The sequence below is a fragment of the Microtus oregoni genome, unplaced genomic scaffold, assembly GCF_018167655.1.
Source record: "Microtus oregoni isolate MIOR12 unplaced genomic scaffold, Mior012 000013F_ref0000133, whole genome shotgun sequence".
In the NCBI taxonomy this organism is placed as follows: domain Eukaryota; kingdom Metazoa; phylum Chordata; class Mammalia; order Rodentia; family Cricetidae; genus Microtus; species Microtus oregoni.
Genome location: NW_024543072.1, coordinates 15329493 through 15345804, shown reverse-complemented (window position 1 = coordinate 15345804; position 16312 = coordinate 15329493). Strand labels below are relative to the sequence as shown.

The following is a 16312-nucleotide window of genomic DNA, read 5'->3' as shown; positions in this document are numbered from 1 at the left end:
GATGCTGTTTTTGAGATTTTAATGATGCACAAATGAGACACACTTTTCTTTGGAAAGCCACAGATTATGTTAAGGTATAAGAAATTGAAAAGACATGGACCTACATAGGAAGGAGAAAAAGAAAAGATCTGAGGAAATTGGGATAATGGGGGTCATAAGAGAGAAGATAGAGGGGGAGAGGGAAGAAAGGGAAGGGAACAGAGAAAAATGTACAGAGCAATAAAAAGAATAAAAAGAAAGTTTGCCTTTAAAATAAATAAAAATAAAATATAAACATAATTTTAAAAATACTACTGGCCATTTTAATTTTGGTTCCACCTCAAGAATTTTAAACTATTTTTCCTGCTAATTCTTTTCTACTAAACATCACACTGAAGTGAATCTGTTCAAAGTAGTGTAGAAAACGTTAATTATTTACCTCAACAGTGTGAATTTTTCCCTTTCTATTACTGAATCTCAATATAACTTCAGTAAATATCACAGAATAAATCTGAGCCTATTTTGGAGCAACATTTTTGCAAATAGCTCATCCCATCAGGTCTGATTAGAAGAAACAGAGACTCAGAATTAGAAGTTCTAGAGATCACCTTCACTTTTTGTGTTCTATTGTGTTATGATAGTAAATGTTTATGTAACTATGTTGTGCTCAGAATAAGGAACCCCAAAGACTACTAGGAGACCAGATCTGATGCAAAAGCGAAGAGTCACGGTGGGGAGCATGACAGCAAGTAGGTAGGCATGGCAATGGAGAAGGAACGTTCAAATACATGAGCCTACAGCAGCCATTCTCATTCAAACCAATACACCAGCCATAGTTTCTCATATTTGCCTCAAAAGAGACTATCTTTTGTTTCCTTCAGGGTAAAAGACATGTTATATATTAATACTACATTTGTGAACAGATTGGAAAGTACCTACTTATACAAAAATGTTATATGAAGATTGGATTGCTGAAGCTGTGGGCTGTTTTAGATTAGGGGATTGGAAGAAGGGGCAAAAGACTGCCATGTCCACATTTAGTTGTGATAAGATCTCTGGCAACAGCTATGGGTGATATGTTCTGTTTGACTGGAAGTGGGTTGTCAAACCAAAATTGAATCTAAATGCCTTTGTCAATCATGGTACTGACCACCAGTTCTTTACCTATATCCATTTATGTTAGTTACCATTCTGTTCTTGTGATAGATAAAGTATCGTGACTGAAAGAACAGAAGAATGAATTTACTTTGGTGTAAAGTCCAAAGAAAGAATCCATAATAGTTGGGGAGACACAGCAACAGGCAAGCATGGAAGCAAGTCTGGGAAGCTGAGAGGTCACATCTCAATCGTACACAGGAAGCAGGAAGTGCAGCAAGGCTATTAACTCTCAAAGCCACCTCTAATGACTTCCAATGACTTAGATCCTCTAGCCAGTATCCACCTTTTAAAAGTGCTGAATCTTTGCTAAGCCATACCACTAACAGGGGATCCAGTATTCAAATGCATGAGCCTGTATGGGACATTTCTCATTCAAACCACAGCCTTATCCACTTCTATCACTGCTAAATGTTTTGTCTTCCATCTTGCTCAGAGCTCACATGTATGTTATTGACTGATAATGGGAGCCTTGGAAGATTTCTAACTTTTCTCTGCTAGGTTTGTCCAATTTTTTGACATTTTGACATGATATTGTCACCTGATGTCAGGTTACACAATCTCATGTTTTAAGTAAAGTTACATTTTGTGTCGGGCTGCATTTATGGCTATTCTTGGCTCCATACAAATGTTAGTCAATAAATTAAATGGCAAGCTTTGAAGTATTGTACCTAATTAAGTTGGCCAGTAAGATGATGTGGTGCTTATCATGGTCAATGGAGCATTGAAGAGACTAGGCATGTACAATATGTGCCTTTATTTACGTTTCCCTAAGGGTCCTTGATTCTAGGACATTCAACATATGAAGGAGGATATCTGCTTACCCTGCAAGTGAGAGATCTGCTTATCCACAACCTACAGGGAAACACAGAAAAAAAAAAGAAAGAAAGAAAAGAAAAGGTTCCTTCCTGAAATGAGCACATTATCCACATATCCACATAATTATTTACCTAAAAATAATATTGGACTGCGTCAGCTTTATGTAGTATCCCTTACATAAAAATTTTTTAAAGTATTGTTATAATGCGGAAAGTCTGTATTTAATAGAAAAGCAGTTTTTTTTTTCTAGGCCATAAATAGGGAATAAGAAGGGACTACAGTCGGTCAGCAGTTTGAAAGTCGTGTATGTCTTTTGAACGGCTGACCTGGGATGACATCACCAGTGACACAGCTTTCTTCAGAAGGTCCTCATGGGTTCACAAAGAGTTTTTTGTAGTATTCAGACCGGCTGCTAGTTATTTTACACAGCCATTCATCTGTATTTGTTACTTTCTTTGTGATAAAATACCATAACCAAAAGCAACTCTAATAAGAAAGTATTCTTCTGGCAAAGAGGAAGACCTGTCTTGTTTGTGTGGCCTGGAGACTTCTCTCAATGACGCTGCTGCAAGGTTGTTTCATGAGGAATGTTCTGTTAGAGGTGTGTCAGTCCAGAGTAATACTGACATTATAAAAAAGTTAAATTCTGCAAAAATATTTGGCTTTCTAAAATACACACGTCCTTCACCTTAAAAAACTCATGCCCCAGCTACGTGTGTAAAGAGTAAGTGGTACAAACACACTTTGTTTATTTATGTATTTATTTTTACAAATCCTTAGTGGTATGTTGGGCCTATGCATCAAACTCAAAACCGAAATCATTTCATCCTAAATGTCCATGCATCTCATTGCTGAACAGCGTAAGCCCCCTGCTGTGCTTGCCATTTTCTAGTGGTGGATATACATATTGGCCCAACTTCTTGAAAACTAAATAGGCAAAATAAAATAATATTAATATATTGCATTATTAAAAGAGCCCATCTTCATTATTCAGTAACCTCAATGTGGAGATATGGAAATCTGGTCAAAGATTTATACCCAGGATATAATGATACTTAAGGAGTATTTATTAGAGTAGGCCTTGAAAAATGCACAATAAGAGGGGACTGTTTATATAAATAACCTTGCTGCTGCTCAGTAGGGAGTTATTCTGTCTTAATAAAATAATTCATTTGAAAATATATTTTAGGATGGAAGAAAGTACTTAATTATATATAATATTAAGGTAAGATAGGAGCATTCATAGGAGGACTGGAAATTTGACCTGGTTCTAGAATGCTTGTATAGCACTTATAAAGCTCTGGGTCCTGTCCCTCTTGTTGGGATACATGAAAATGTATGCATATACTTATCTAGGTATGTTCTCAATGTCAGAGGGCTTTATGAGTCTGCAGGTGTGAAGAGTTCGTATATGTCATAGTTCATAGTATGTCTACAGTGCAACAGTGTTAGGACTGTATACTGTTCTTATAGACTTGTACTTACCATCAGGTCCAAAGGTCACCCTGGGGAACCAATATATTTATTAGGATTGACTTCAGAGCGTGGGTGAGGAGCTACAGCCAAGAGCACGCGATGACCTAAAAACAACCCCATTTCAAAGTCTGTGTCCAGCACGAATGGTAGCTTCCCAGGGGCCATGTAGGGGGATTCCCCTCCCTCTACTTCTTCCCACTGTACATATTCAGTTCCCTCCCCGAGACTCAGAATCAAATGCAATTAAGGGGAAAATGTGTACAATGCCTGGAAGTGGGGGTCAGAATATCAGGACAGAGTCCAGTGATGCCCTTCCACCCCAATTTCTTCTCTTAGGAGTGAATACCAGCAGACAACACACGCAGGTGTGATGATCTTCTGCAAGCAGGCACAGTGGGTCTTATGAGACAGTGGTAGTTCTTCTGCCAAGAAGATGGTGCTGTACAATCATTCCTTTTATTGGAATTCTGAATCCTGTAGTCTTAGACCTTATGGATAGCATTGGAAAAGGGAGGAAGCATCTTTTCTTCTGAAATGCTTGAATTCTAATCTTGTACAGATATAAAAGAACCAGGAAGAAAATAAAACTCTCTTGCTGACCCTTCTCTGATACAACAGAGTGACTATGGTTTATAATTTATCATGTGTTTTATGAAGAAAAAGAGGAGCTTAGCCACTCCCAAAAAAACAAATGGTAGCTATTTAAAAAGAGTTTAATGCTCATGACAAAGATTTAATGATAATAAGATAATTCTATGCTTTCAATTTCCACATTATACTCTTTAAGTATGTTTGATTACTATTTGTTCATAATACCTTTTTAAATCTGTGATTGCTTGCTTAGTATTCTGTCATATTAGCTCCTTATAGCTTTCAATCATTTCTACTAACTCTTTTTTATTTTTGTTTATTTTCTTAATGTTTCTAGGCTTAACACGCAAAACTATAAGTCTTGTTGTGTTATTGATATTCAGGTATGCCACCACTCTGTTATTAATACAGAATGGCAGCAGGTATTTTTAGGATTCTGCTTGCCGGATGAGACATGAGGTGCTGTTTTGTGTTGATCATGCTAACATATACATGGAGAATTTTGATCTTGACCCATGCTTACCCAAATGAAGTCATGTTGTTCACTGACTCATGTCACTAACACTGCTTGTTCTTGGAGCATCCATATTGCTTCTTCCAACCATATCCCACCTGCTTGTACCCTCTGCAGCCTCATGTTTTCCTGGCCTCCCATCAGCTGCCCACTAACACTCAGTTTACAATAACTCATGATCCCCCTGCCCTCCTAGTGACCTTTCTATTACATCAACTACAGCCAACTTCCCACCACCAATCCCACTATCACAGCCTACATTGGTTCTAGTCCAAAGGTCTCCTAACCCATTATAGTTAATGATGCATTACCCGGGCATAGCATCTTGGCACTTCCTAGAATAGATGTATCACATCCCAGACATTTAGGCATATTATTTTGGTGAAGGGTGTGTTTTTGATATGTGATCTTTTTCAGTTTTTGCAAGTTAAATTATATGTAAAGTGGGAACAGTTGCAATTTAAGACTAGATTTGTTTCTAATTTTTAAATTGTATTATTATTGTGTATGTATGTATATGGGCATTGTATGTGGGGGAGCTAATATGTATAAGTGGAGGTAGGAGGATAATTTTGGAGTGTCAGTTATATCTTTTCTCAATTACATGGGTTCTGGGTTCCAGGGATCAAATTCAGGTCTCCAGGCTTGTGTGGCCAACACCTTTATCTGCTGGATGATCTTGGCATCCCTTGAGGGTTGATTTTGAAGATTAAGAACTGATAAGTGAAAAAACAATAGCTGATTTCAGATTTCAGTTCTTTAGTCTATTTTACATTGGCAAAATAGGTGAAACTGGGTTCGGAACAGAATGAAACCAATTATTCTCTCTGTTTTGCTCTGTGTGATATAATGAGTTAAAAAAAATATAGGGACCTATAAGTGCAACTGGTATTTCTGATGTGCTGGTATACCCTACTCAGATCACCAATGTAAGTATTGGGTGTCTGCTCTCACAGAATAAGTAATATTTTACATGAAGAGGAGTCCTTGACTTAACTGTGACTTTTTAGGGCCTCTTGGCTCTCAGGCTAGTCCTATAAACTACCCACAAAAATCTGCATCTGCCCTTAGCCTTCCTTGCAACTAGCAGGAAGAACTCAAACCACTAAGGTCTTCACTTCTAAGATTAATATTGAGTTCTCTGTACTCATGGTTGGCCTTTTAATTCTCTGACTGCAGTCCCTTGGGTGCTCCCATGGAGACAATTGCTGCTCCCGAAGTCACCGCTCTCAGCAAATGTCAGGGATAGAGTCACAGCGAATTGCAAATAAAGACAGCTAGGAATCATTTGGCATTTGAGGAAAGCATAGCATAAAACAGGGTCAATGAACTTAATAAATGAGAAAAGGTAAGAGTGCAAAAGAGATGTGGCAGAAAGCAAAGTCTTCTGCGTAAGGATGGTCTTCATTCCTTAAAATTACTAGCTCCTAAGATTCATCCTTCCTCCTTGAGAGGCCCTGCTTTCTCCTCCAATGGGAAGGTAGTATACCTGTTGTGCTGTAGCAATCAAAGAATTCTTTAGGAGGCACTGATCATGCCATACAGTTGCTCCTAGTTGACTTCCCCTCCATATTCCTATGACTGGCTGGAATATTTCCTTTTTTTTTTTCTTTCTTCTTGTTTTGTGTCTCTTTAGTCTCAGGATTTATAGATTAAAATCTACCAGGGCCTAGTATAACCTTTCCTGATTTCCAGAGACATTTATGAAGTTAAGGGGTTGTGTGTGTGTGAGAGAGAGAGACAGAGACAGAGAGACAGAGACAGAGAGAGTGAGAGAAAGAGAGAGAGAGAATTGTGTTTGTATCCTAAGAAAAATTTGCAGTAGCCAAATGAGACTACCCCTCTTTTAGGGCAGCCATTTTTATCAGTAACTTACATTTGTTTCATCTTAGTTTAGTGTTTTCAGGCTGTCTTTGGAAGTCACTGAGCATGGACATTTTTCACATTTGCTTATTTATAGCATGTACAATCTTGATAACCATCTATTTCTCAATTCTGAGCTAGTGTGGGATTTCTTTTAAGCGTCCATTCCATAGTGTTCTATCAAGATTGTACCTAATATAAATAAGCAAGGAACCACCGGGGAATGCAGCGGTAGTATGTGCACCTGGAAATTTCCAAATTGCCACACACAGTATAGTCCGTTGTGGCAGGGATTCTACAAAAAACAAACAAACAAACAAACAAACAAACAAAAAACACTTAGGTAAAAGCAAGCCAAGTGGGCAGGGTTGGGAGACTGTCTGGGCCGTCAAACAGCTAGGCCATTAGGCTGCCCACCTGGTAGTTATGGAGTTTGTTTTTTTTTTTTTTGTTTTTTGTTTTTTGTTTTTTCGAGACAGGGTTTCTCTGTGGCTTTGGAGCCTGTCCTGGAACTAGCTCTCTAGACCAGGCTGGTCTCGAATTCACAGAGATCCGCCTCCCTCTGCCTCCCGAGTGCTGGGATTAAAGGCGTGTGCCACCATCGCCCGGCTTAGTTATGGAGTTTGAATCCACGTGGGTGCCAAATGTGGAATGAACGCTTAAAAGAAATCCCAGAATTGAGAAATAGATGGTTATTTATTTAGGGGTAAACTCACAAATCAGAATTCTCTGCTTGAAAGGAGAAACGGAGAACAGAGATCGAATCTAGCAATCCGAAAGAGCAGTCAGGAAGAAGGGGCAGAGGTAGGCTCTGCATCAACATATATAGTATAAAAAGGCCACAACCCAGTAGGTGTGTAACCACAAGCTGTAAGACTTCCTGCAGCAGAAGACTGTGTGGAGACTGTCAGAAAATATCTTCTGAATTTGAGAACCTTTCTGCTTTATAATGTGCACTCATACAGACATTTGAAGCAGGGGATTTTACAGAAGCAGCTAGTCTCTGAGCAGAGCCAACCACCCTGAGTGATGTCATTACACCTACATTTTTGAGGCTCCATCTTCATTTCTTTCAAACCAGTATATGGGGAATCAGACTTTACCTAGGAACATAGAAAGCAAAGGATGCTACCAAAACCCTTTAACAAACATCGTGGGATGAGGGGATGTGGAAAGAAGACTGGGAACCATATATCTGAGAACACCTTGACTAGAAATGGTTAAGGAATTTGCAAAGTACCATATATCTACATAGACTGGACATTTTGTCTCTCCATTGATTTTTTTTTTCTTATTATTACAAAGACGGCAACTGGCAGCAACTGACTAAATCTCATAATCTTTCATCCTTGTCTCTGTTCTGATCTTTTAGGGGGTCATCTTATTGTGATCTGACTGCTGTTAGCTCTGAAAGACAGAAAAATGATAATCTTTCACATTCTTCTCTGAGTTTCCCAAGGACCAGGTTTATCTAGACCTCTGAATCATTGTCGAGGCTACATTGAAATAAACAACACCTTTGATTTAAATTTAATCTTACATATTCAGAGGATCTCTGATTGCAGGAAAGAAGGAAAGACTGAGATCTTCTGGGAGAAAGGAGAGCCTAGCACAAAGGGTCAGCATGCTTCCATGTATGTACAGGCTGCTTCCAGCGCATCAGCTCTCTATGGCTTAGGAAGAAGTAAAGGGTGGGGTTTAGTTTTCACAGAAGGATCAAAAAACCAGAAGAAAAATATTTTATGACAGAAGAAAACTCTCTGCCATTCAGATGTCATTGTCTATCAATGAAGTGGGAGTTTTTCATGTTTGTTTTTATTTTAACACACTTTTTACATTGGCTGTGATGGCCCCATGACCACAGTGGGGTTAAACAATTACAACATTTAAAACTGTATATCCTCTAAAGCATAAAGTATTTGCTTTTTATAAAGAATATTTGCTGATTATTGGTTTAGTGTACTCAGCATTATAAATCTCCAGTGTACAAGAAAAGCATAGTAATTAGTCATTTTCCAGGTGTACTCACAGTTAAACTGTCCTTCAATTCCATGTCCATGATAACATCGTGGAGTGTGCACATATACAAAGTGATAAGTAGAGGCAGATACATACACAACACAAATAACACTCTGTGTATGAATTTTAACAAATAAGATGCTGTTTATAGTAACAAAATGAAAATTAAGAGTGGAGATTCCAATAAGTTGTACAAGACTTTCATCTTCGGTTGTGACTCTTTTCTTAGTTTAGGTTACATTGGTTGTATTTATGTTCATTTGGAGAATTATTTTTCAAGCTGATGCTTAACCTCATTGTAAGTCCAAAGGCATGAGTTTCTGATTGCCAGGGTCCAGGGCTCTATAATTGCAAATGAAAGAAAATGCAGTTGATGGACAAGTGCGGGCAATATGATCATGGCTACCTGATAAATATTTATCACTCATCATGAGTTTGAGGGCTACAAGACAAAATGGTTGTCTAAACAGTGTTACTTGGCACTGTAATCCTTATATCCACTGTCTCAGCTTCTGTGGTTTTGTAAGAAAATTAAGCAAAAGGACTTGGTAAAGGGAAAAAAATTGATTAAAAGTTTGGCCAAACTTATGCAGAAAGACACTTTTCTTTTTCTCCTTTCATCTTTTCCTAAAGATGACTAAGCAAAGCAAAGAAATAAGCTCAGAAACTGTGGGGACAGAGTCTCTTACTCCATGCAAGTCCTCTTCTTGGCATCAGGGTATTGACCCATCCTTTGGCCCTGTACTTGTGATTCCTGATAAATTCCAGTTCTTTCCATCTGTTATTTTTACATTCCCTGTTTCACGTGGTCACAATCCAAGCTTGCCAGTCAATGCAGAAGAAAATGATTAATGGTGTGCCAAGAGTGTTAATAGCAGTGCAAATGCTAAGGTGAGGTTGGTGTTAATTGACAAAAATAACGGGAGCCTCAGCTAGAAAGGCTGTGAATAAAACACTTACTGTGGATTTGAGGGGAAATAGAGGTTCCTAGAGAGCAAACGAGACTTTTCAAATCATGTGATCAGTAGTATAGGAGGTTATAGACACAGAATATTAAAGGATACTGACATCACTCAGGCCAGTGGCTTCCATGACCTCTAGCTCAGCAACCTGAAGAAGGCATTTTACTGACAATGGGGACAGGAAGTTTCTAATCATGACATTATTGTATGTTTAAAGATGAGAACTTAAGAGATAAGAAGCTGGCAGAGCTCTTATACAGGAAAAGCAGATAGATCCCAAGAAAGGGCTGCCATTGGCATGCTATGTTAGGTTTTTTATTTTGTTTTGTGTGTGTGTGTGTGTGTGTGTGTGTGTGTGTGTTTTAATAGGTGGAATCACTAGGAAGTGAGTTCCTCAATCCAGTTGACCCATCCATGAAGAATCCATGTATCTCTATATTCCAAATATCCTCACTGGGCTTTCGCTACACCCTCACTGTAGCTTTCTGGGTAACTGAGTAAAATGAGGAGGAAGATAACAAGAAGCCAAATCACAAATCTCTGTCCCTAAAACTTTTTGACACTTCTGTTCTCTGGCAGGGATCAAATTCTTAATAGAACCAAGGATACCTCCAGATTCCAATGAAGAGGAAGAATCAAGATTCATTTCCGTATTATACATGAATGCCGTCTTTCTCCTGTTCTCATCTTTATTTTTTGTTGAAAATACTATTTTTGTACAATATGTGATGATTATGATTTCCCCTCCCTCTACTCCTCCCAGTTCTATTCCAATTCCTCTTCTGTCCCTATCGACCCCTTTCTGTTTCTCCATAGAAAACAAGCTGACATCTAAGGCATATAAAAGAAAACAAATCTTAATAAGGCAAAATAAATGTACAGAAGGAAAAAAGCCCTGAAAAGGCACAAGAAAGATATTGATACAGAGACCAATTCATTCGCACACTGAGGAATCCCACAAAAACACAAAAAATACAAAGCCCAAAATACGTAATACATGTGGAAATGGACCAGTAGAGAATAAAACCAATAATAATAATTAAAAATGATAAACAACAACAACAACAACAACAAACCTCTGACATAACATTATGAGACAAGAAACCTCCAAGGTTGTTGAGTTCACTTTTTTTTATTGGCCATCCACTGCTGTGCATTCAGCTGGCCCTTAAGAGTAGTTTGTTTCCCCAAAGAAACTCCCTTGGAGAAAACTAAATTTCTATTTCAAGTGGTTATTAGTTGGTGATATCTTCTTTGTTAAGGACGGGGGCATGTGCCCACTCCTCCGTTATGCTCTGGAACCCCATCTGATGCAGACCCATCCAGGCCCTGCATATCCTGTGCCAGACTCTGTGAGTTCGAGTATGCTGCTATCTTGTGTTTAGAAAACCTTCTTTCCTAGTGGTTCTCTTTCCCCTCAAACTCTCATATTCTTTTCACTGCATTTTTATCACTCTCTGCCCTCTGAGAGGAGAGATTTGATGGAGACAACCCTTTTATGACTACATTTTTTTTTCAGGTCTCTCACTCTAGGCATACTGTCTGGCCCAGTGGCTCTGTATTTGTTCCCATCTGCTGCAGGAAGAAGCTTCTCTACCAGTAGCTGAACAAGGCACTAATCTATGCATATAGCAGAATACCATTAGGAATCATTTTGTTGCTATTTTCCTTTAGCAGAACAAAAGTATTTGTTTTCCCCCTAGGTCTATGACCTGTCTAGTCTAAGGTTCTTGGACCCTTGCACAGTGCCAGTCCTGGATCACAGCTCATAGAGTAGACCTTCCATTCAATCAGATAGTGGTTGATAAATCCCACAACTCTTGTCCCACTATTCCAACAGCATAACTTGCAGGCAAGACACCATTGTAGATATAAAAGTTTGTATTCAGGTCAGTGTTTACAATTCTCCATTGATAGCATGCAGGTTACCTTCCTGTACCAAATATATAGCATTGAAGGTTTAATGTGTATACAGCTCAATTCTGCCATGTTTGAAGAGTTGTGTAGGTATTGTCTTCAGTATTGGGCCTTGATGTCAGTTTGCAGAGTGCAACCTATAGCCACGACAAAAACTGTTTCTGTTTTTAAGACTCCTGTAGGGTCCCATTGTCCAACAACTCAATTAGATACATCCTATTCCCAACAAGGGAAGTTACATTTGGTGTCAAGAGATGTCCATTTGGGGCTTTGTATTCTCTGTTATTTTGAGATTTCACTTACATTGCCTTCACATATGTATACATTTTAGGAAGCTTCTGGTGCATTAGATTTTCATATTAGCATTCAAATGGCACTTAATTTTAGATGTCTCCTTCCTTCGCACTGATATTCCTGTTCTAGTCCTCCAGCTTCCATCCATAAATAGTAATCTATTCTATTTCCCTTTCCTAAGTAGATCTATCCATCTCCCCTAGTCCTCAACTCTATACCTAACCTCTGTAGTTCCACAGATTATACCTTGCCTATCATTGACTTAAAAGCAATATTCACAGAAATGACTACAGAACAAAATTTCTGGGTTTGGGTTACCATAATCAGGATTATGTTATTCTGCTTCAATCCATTTGCATGCTAATTTAAAAGTTTCATTTTTTAAACGACTAGGTAGTATTACATTGTATAAATTTACTGCATTCCTTTATCCATTCATCTTTTGACAGGCATACGAGCCATTTCTAAATTTCTGATATTATGAGTAGAGCTGCAACTGAAAAATGTTGAACAAGTGTTTCTATGGTAGGATAGAGGTTTTTTTGAGTATATATAGAGCAGCCTTCATATGCAACTTGGCCTTTTTCACTTGCAGCTTTGAATATTCTTCCTTTGTTCTGTTCTTTTGTTGTTTTGATTATTATATGCTAAGGACATTCTTTTCTGGCCTTGTCTATTTTGTGTTCTACATGCATCTTGTACTTTGATAGGATTCCCCTTCTTCTTTAGGTTAGGGAAACTTTCTTCTATGATTTTGTTGAAATCATTCTCTGTGCTTTTTACATTTACCTTTTCTCATTCCTTTATTCTTATTATTGTTAACTGTAGTATTTTAATAATATCCCAGTTTCCTGGACATTTTGTGCCAGGAGATTTTGTTTGTTTGTTTAGATTTAACATATCTTTGACCAAGATATCCATTTCTTTTTTTTTCTTTTTCTTTTTTTATTACTTTATAAATAATAACAACCAAATTTTTCACTTCCTCCCTTCCTCCCAATTCCCTCTTGCTCCCTCACTCACTCTCTCCCATCCCCTCCCAGTCCTGAGAGAGGGCAAAGCTGTCCACTCTCTCCATATCTCTTCGACATAGTACTTGAAGTTCTAGCAATAGCAATAAGACAACATAAGGAGATCAAAGGGATTCAAATTGGAAAGGAAGAAGTCAAACTTTCATTATTTGCAGATAATGTGATAGTGTACATAAGTGACCCCAAAAGTTCTACCAGAGAACTTCTATAGCTGATAAATACCTTCAGTGATGTGTCAAGATTCAAGATCAACTTAAAAAAAAATAGTAGCCCTCCTATACACAAAGGATAAAGAAGCTGAGAGAAAAATCAGAGAAACATCACCTTTCACGATAGCCACAAAAAGCATAAAGTATCTCAGGGTGACACTAACCAAGGAGGTGAAAGATCTATTTGACAAAAACTTTAAGTCTTTGAAGAAAGAAATTGAAGAGGATACCAGAAAATGGAATAATCTCCCATGACCTTTGATTGGTAGGATCAACATAGTAAGAATAGCAATTCTACCAAAGGCAATCTATAGATTAAATGCAATCCTCATCAAAATCCCAACAAAATTTTTCATAGAACTTGAGAGAACAATAATCAACTTTATATGGAAAAACAAAAAACCCAGGATAGCCAAAATAATCCTATACAATAAAGGAACTTCTGGAGGCATTACCATCCCTGAAATCAAACTCTATTAAAGAGCTCCATTTAATTTGATGTTATCTGTTGGCTTGCTGTGTATTGCTTTTATTATATTTAGATATGATCCTTGTATCCCTAATCTCTCCAAGATCTTTATCATAAAGGGGTATTGAATTTTGTCAAATGCTTTTTTGGCATCTAATGAAATGATCACATGTTTTTTTTTTCAGTTTATTTATATGATGGATTACATTGATAGATTTTTATATGTTGAACCAGCCCTGCATCTCTGGGATAAAACCTACTTGATCATAATGGATGTGTTTTTGGATTCGGTTTGCCAGTTTTTTATTGAGAATTTTTTACATCGATGTTCATGGATGGAGGAAGGTTATTGGCTAATAAAGAAAACTGGCTTGTCCCATTTGATAGGACAGCCTTTAGGTGGGTGGAGTAAACAGAACAGAATGCTGGAAGGAAGAGGAAATGAGCTCAGACTCGATAGCTCTCCTCTCCCGGGCAGATGCGATGAAGCTCCGACCCAGGATGGAAGTAGGCTAGAATCTTTCCGGTAAACGCACCTTGGGGTGCTACACACATTATTAGAAATGGGCTAGTCCAGGTGCGAGAGTTAGCCAAGGAGAGGCCAAGCAGTATTTAAAAGAATACAATTTGTGTGTTGTTATTTTGGGGCATAAGCCAGCAGGCGGCCAGGAGCCGGGCTGTGGGAAGAGGCCTGCAGGTCTTACTACAGTTCATGACTGAGACTGGTCTGTAATTCTCTTTCTTTGTTGAGCCTCTGTGTGGTTTTGTTATCTGGGTAACTATAGCTTCATACAAAGAGTTTGGCAATGACTCTTCTGTTTCTATTATGTGGAACACATTAAGGAGTAAAGGTATTTGCTCTTCTTGGAAGTTCTGGTAGATTCTGCAATAAAACCATGTGGCCCTGGGCTTTTTTTTTTTTTTTTTTTTTTTTTTTTTTTTTTGTTGGGAAGTTTTTGATGACAGCTTTTATTTCCTCATGACTTATAGGTCTATTTAAATTGTTCACTTGGTCTTGATTTAATTTTGATACATGGTATTTATGTAAAAGAATATCCATTTCTTTTACATTTTCCCATTTTGTGGCATACAGGCTTTTGTAGTAAGACCTAATGATTCTCTGAATTTCCTCAGTGTCTGTTATTATGTTCCCTTTTTCATTTCTGATCTTTTTAATTTGAATGTTCTCTCTCCACATTTTGATTAGTTTGGATAGGGGTTTGTCAATCTTGTTGACTTTCTCAAAGAACCAGCTCTTGGTCTTATTGATTCTTTGTATGGTTTTCTGTTTCTATTTTGTGGATTTTGGCCCTCAGTTTGATTATTTCCAGTCTTCTACTCCTTCTGGGTGAGTCTGCTTCTTTGTTTTCCTAGAGCTTTCAGGTGTACTGTTAAGTCTCTAATGTGAACTTTCTCAATTTTCTCAATGTGGGCACTTAGTGCTATGAACTTTCTCCTCTTAGCACTGTTTTCATAGTGTCCCATAGGTTTGGGTATGTTGTGTCTTCATTTTCGTTAAATTCAAGGAAGATATTAATTTCTTTCTTTCTTTCTTCCTTGACCTAGGTGTGGTTCAGTAGTTGACCGTTCAGTTTCCATGAGTTTGTAGGCTTTCTGGGCGTGGTATTGTTGTTAAATTCTAACTTTATTCCATTTTGCGATTAAAGCTGAGTCAGGAAGCCTCACTTAAGTGAAGGCACTTGCTTCTAGCAAGCAGAGCATATCGAGAAATTGCTGCTACCAAGAAACCATGCTTTACTTTATTCTTTTTTTTTTTTTGAATCAGGAATTACTTCCTAAGCTCTGTCAGGCTTTATGTGGATACAGTAGTCTGCACATTAGCACCATTCTGTTGTCTGAGATTTCTGTCCTGCCCAGTTTTCTGTAGTTGTTATGTTTCAAAGAAAATCACACAGAGGTCTACATAAGTTATAAACTGATTGGCCCATTAGCTCAAGCTTCTTATTAACCCTTGTAACTTATATTAACTGATTATTCTTTTCTATGTTAGCCACATGGCTCAGTAACTTTTCCAGTGGGGCAGGTCACATCCTGCTTCTTTGGTGTCTGGACAGGACTGGGGAGAGAGCTTCCTTCTTCCCACAATACTCCTGTTCTCACTGCCCTGCCTCTAATTCTTATCAGGTTTTCTGGCCTATACTTCCTGCCTGATTACTGGCCAATCAGTGTTTATTTAAAGCATAATTGACAGAACATAGAACTGTCCCACACCCCACTGGGGTAGGCTAGAAGGTTAGAAGCTGAAAGAGTCCACAGGAGGCAGGAAAGCAGTGTTTTTCACCAGGATCTCCTTAGTCTCCTGTGAATTGAGGAGAGGTCAAAAAAGGAATCTTGCTGCAAAGGTGGGCATAATAGTAAGGTTTGGCTCTGGTAGATAGGCCGGGGAGTGAAGATCTGAAGCTAGCCTACCTGCTTCAATGTCCTGCTTGCTTCTCTGGCTAGCTTGACTGCTGGGGTTCTGGAAATGGCCTAAAGGACTGGCCTTAGATGATGAGATGAGTGGGGAGAAAGACTGGGAGAGAATACCTAAGATATCCACTGGAAATGGGAGCAAAGAAGGGTAGGAGGCCACAGCAGGTAGTCTGCTTCAGAATGGAGCAAGGAATCCTGGGGTATTGGTTTTGGAGGAGAGGAGGAAGAGATGAAAAATCTACAGTTCTGTTTTGTTCTCATCTTTTTAAATCTCTCTCTTGCTCTCATTGATGTGAGGTGAAGTACGTTTTATATGTGAATTGTCAGGATTGATTTAGTAACATCATGAATCTTAGGAAGCTGTGGAACATAGCTCAGATGTCATTAGCAAACATGTTAATCTCCGTCCACAGAGTTCTAGGGTATAGGCACATTTACTTATTTTCAAATTCTTAACGTGCACAATAGCATCATGACATATTTATCAGGACCTGCGCTACAGCTGCAAGATTGGGAACATTTACTCATGCTATTGCTTGGTGCTAATTTGTTTAACACTAAGCTTAAAATCCTCTTTGTAA

At 38.3% G+C, this 16312-nt stretch overlaps 1 protein-coding gene across 9 annotated transcripts in view; it reads left to right on the top strand.

Moving 5' to 3' along the window:
* Positions 1 to 16312, top strand: part of Nrg3 (neuregulin 3) — a 983941-nt gene that overhangs the window by 833871 nt on the left and 133758 nt on the right. The gene's annotated exons all lie outside the window — the stretch shown is intronic.